The 3,974-nt window shown below is 36.6% G+C and overlaps 1 long non-coding RNA gene across 1 annotated transcript; it reads left to right on the top strand.

Annotated features, from left to right (window-relative positions):
* The first annotated feature begins 3,240 nt into the window (after nt 1-3,240).
* Nucleotides 3,241-3,871, top strand: LOC124171515. The gene is made up of 2 exons (XR_006867795.1): nt 3,241-3,273; nt 3,721-3,871. It is a non-coding gene; the product is annotated as an uncharacterized LOC124171515 (long non-coding RNA).
* The last annotated feature ends 103 nt before the right edge of the window (nt 3,872-3,974 follow it).

The raw sequence follows: 3,974 nt of genomic DNA, 5'->3' as shown, positions 1-3,974 counted from the left end.
GACAGCCTTGTGGATAGATACCAATGTGCTTGGGCGAAAACTTAATGCACAGAATCATCAAATCCCCATTCGAATTAGCAATAGAGGAGCCATTTCTCCCTCAATATAGGCTCGTGTATAAAATATGATATCATCAGTGATATCCTTACTACTTCTCCCCATCTCTTGTCGCTGGCAACCGCAGTATTTTCCCCGACCTTCCCCCCCTCCAAAATATAACGTTAGCGTCTAAAATGAAATATATTTCCTCTATCACCGAGTGCATTAATTCTCTTCCTTCCTCATATTTCCAACTGTTAATGAGAAAAGTGTTGTCACGAGGTTATTATTATAGATTATTAACCCGCAAGAACGTTGAAATTTGAGTATTTTTATGGACTTTTGACATATTCGTGGTATGATTCAATTACGCAGGGTTTAAGTAGGAGTGTAAGAAATACCCTGAGTGACCTTCCTGACATGTTAAACTACGAATTATTGTCGATGATATGTTTACGAACAGGCACGTAAATAGGGGCATAATGTCAGCCGCGATATTTTTACTGAACTCCTACTTCCCCTAAATTCCCACAGTGAGGTTTTTGGCGATCCATTTCTCTCCAAAGTTGCATTATCATTTACGATTTCGCACTTTTGATGGACCACAGTTGGAAGCGCTGATTTTTTAGCTTTTTATGCCGGCGTAACTAGTTTGGTTGACAAATTTTTCGCCGTAGTTCGTATAAACGAATGCCATTTGCTCCTAGGGACCAAGCCGAGGTTCGTAAATTCAAATCATTTCATATAATCGAAACTTTGTATAATCCAATAGTGCCATGTATTTAGCATAGGCTTTTCGCCAGGACCACAATATCACTTCGTATAATTGAAAACTTCGTAAAATCAAGAGTTTACTGTAATCCCTTTTCAAATACTCCAAATTATCCAGCTGCGGCATTAATTATAAATGATCAATATATATAAAGCGTTAAAGGTTATTTTGACAGTTTAAAGTTCATCAAAAGAGTTTTATGGTTTAAAAATTGGTGAGAACTAGTAACAAATATTGGTCATATGCCTCCCACATGCTGTTTAAAATGTTTGGCTGAGTGTGGTATGACTTTACATTTTGCCTTTTTGGAAGCTGAATTTTGTGGTGAATTTTCTACTTTTTTGCGTATAATCCCTTTTCAAATACTCCAAATTATCCAGCTGTGGCATATCAGTGTCGCAGATTATCAATGCATGATTTTAACTCTCATTTGATGTTTTCCGCAATCTTCATTATAAATAAAATTGTATGCAAAATCACTAGAATGACTGCATTTTAATGTTAGAAAACACAGGGCTTATTATTCCAATCGTAAAATGGATGCGATCGTGTGTTAGCTGCATTCATGGGAGCTCCGTGTTCCTTTTTCCAAGCGTCTCATATTTCCAGGTCTTATATGGACCAGTAGGGATACAAGTACACTCGTGCTATCATCTCTAAAAAGATTGGGTGAAGAAAGCTCTTAGTGAACCCAGAAAGCAATCTTAAATAAGAGAAAATGTACGTAAATAAAAATAAATTGTTTGCTTTACCTTCATTATAAATATGTAAGCACTAAGCTTACAGGAAGGGCCAGATTCGTAGAAGGCAGAATGCGATGACAAGTCTGGTTCCACACGTTTAATTGTCAGAGCGCAGGTACAAACTCCCCCTCCGAGATACAGCGTAAGACTATTCCCTCCAAGAGGCTTCCTCCCGTGTCGCGTCCGTCTCGTGACCCTCTCGGCATCTTCCTATTGGCCGGAAGAGGTCGCATGATTATGCACATCATACGCCTTCCCACGCCAAGATACTGCAACGTGTTACGGCATAAAGTGTTGGAGGAATACGCGGAGACCAATTCCCACGCGAGAGCATGTTGCAAGTTGTTAATTGGAGTAGGGTGTCAGAGTCATGCACGAGGATGGATCCCACGCAAGAGGTTGCAACGTGTTATGAGTTTCAGATACTGGACCCATCACTCGAACGCGACTCTGCGATTCTTCCGTTACCCTGAGAGCGAAACCGAGGTGGCACGAGACGGCAATCGAGACACCCTTACAAATATTAAAAAAAATTAAAAGTCGAAGTTTGGTTTATCCGTGTATTCCGATTGTTCGTGCCGTCTCTTCTCCCTGTCATCTCAGCCCACTAGGATATATGTAATTGGGAGTGTAACGTACCTCAATGCGGCCGTTCTTGCACCGTGTGAGATGGGCTGTGGTTATGAAATATGTTCATGTGCAGGCAGGAAAGTTTCATTTTCACTTGCTCACTTGCTATCCAGTGGTGTAGCGAGGAATTTCGTTCGGGGGGGAGGTCCGAAGCCATGGGGGAAAATGTTTGAAAAACAGGATAAAAAGTAATGGTTTTTCAACTAATTTTAATAATCGACAAAACTTTATTTATTAAAGAAATAATTTTTAAATTCATGATTTTTCAATGTTTCATTTTCTTTTATGAAGGAAAATAATTTTGTTTTTATATTCTGGGGGGGGGGTCCGGATCCCCTGGACACCCCCCTGGCTATGCCAATGATGCTATAACGAGATATGAATGAATTAAATGACTACCTCTGTAAATGGAAAAATATTCATTAAGCTGTCCTAAGGAAATAGACGTCATAAAAAGAATATAAGCACAGATTTGGAATAAGAATGAAAAATATATCTAAGATCGACCAACTATGTCTCTAGGACATAATCTATCTTGAACAGTGTAAATAATGATGTATATAATTTTCACGATTATTTTAACAAAGTTTTAAGTTTACCAAAAGAGTTCTATGGTTTAACAATGGGTGAGAATGAATAACAAATTTAGTGTATGCCGTTTAAAATATATGGCTGTGTGTGGTATGACTACATTTTGCCTTTTTGGAAGCTGAATTTTGTGGTGAATTTTCTTATAGGTTTGTTAAACAGAAATTTCATTATGCTGAATTGTGCAAAAAATATTGCATGAAACCACACGAATGAAAGTACATAAAAAAACTCAATGAAACATCATTAGTGAAAAATATATTTTGTCAAATACAATTGAACATAACTAAAATTCAAATTCATGTACTTACTAACGGTATCTTCGATGGTGCTTATCAGTTTTCAATGTAGCGCCCATTTTCGTTATTTTAAAGGTGAAAAGAGTTCAGGAAGGCGATCCTACGAGAACTACCGATAGTAATTGTAATTATGACGACTTTTCCACAGATTGCAATTACCCCGACTGCTATTTTTTACTTTCCTCGTTAGCACGTTTTCCTGGTTAGTACGTTCATTTTTTGTGGTCCCTTCAGAAACGTACTAAACAAGTTCCACTGTATATCTAAATACTTTACGCATGGCTGATGATATTCATGAACTATTAGCTGATCAAAATCATTTAAGTTGAATGTCAGATATCTGATATTTTCTTCTACTCTTGTTTGAATACTCTAAATTATAAGCATTATGCATTTTGCGGATACATAGTAAATAGTCTTAAATTGTGGTTAAAATGAACTAAACTCACTATGGTCCACAAACCTATTGTTAAATTTTTAAAATGCTCAGGATAGTTATTTTCAATATACTTGTAATGGTAACCAATTAATTTATAAAATAATAATGGGTTCTAGTTACTGATTACAATTTTTATTGCCAAATATATTTCACGCACTCATGATAATCTTCTTGGACTGTTAGATGATCAAAATTTTCTTTTCATTCCAGGTGAATTGCAGTTGAGTGTTTAGTCCAACTGATGCCAAAGAAGATGAGAAAATGCCCTAATACATATTAGGCGGAGAGAAGGTGCCATTAGCCATCTGGGCTCTGGTACAGGATTTTTTAGTTAATAAAGTGAATAATTACTGTTCTGGAAGTTTCTATACAGTCAATTCATATACATCGTTTTGCCTCATTTCTGGTTTTTTATAGAATTCTTTTTATAAGATTTTCTTTTATATATTTTTTTTCAAGAGTGG

Source organism: Ischnura elegans, chromosome X, assembly GCF_921293095.1.
Source record: "Ischnura elegans chromosome X, ioIscEleg1.1, whole genome shotgun sequence".
Lineage (NCBI taxonomy): Eukaryota > Metazoa > Arthropoda > Insecta > Odonata > Coenagrionidae > Ischnura > Ischnura elegans.
The sequence above is the reverse complement of the archived record's forward strand: the minus strand, read 5'-3'. Positions and strand labels throughout refer to the sequence as shown.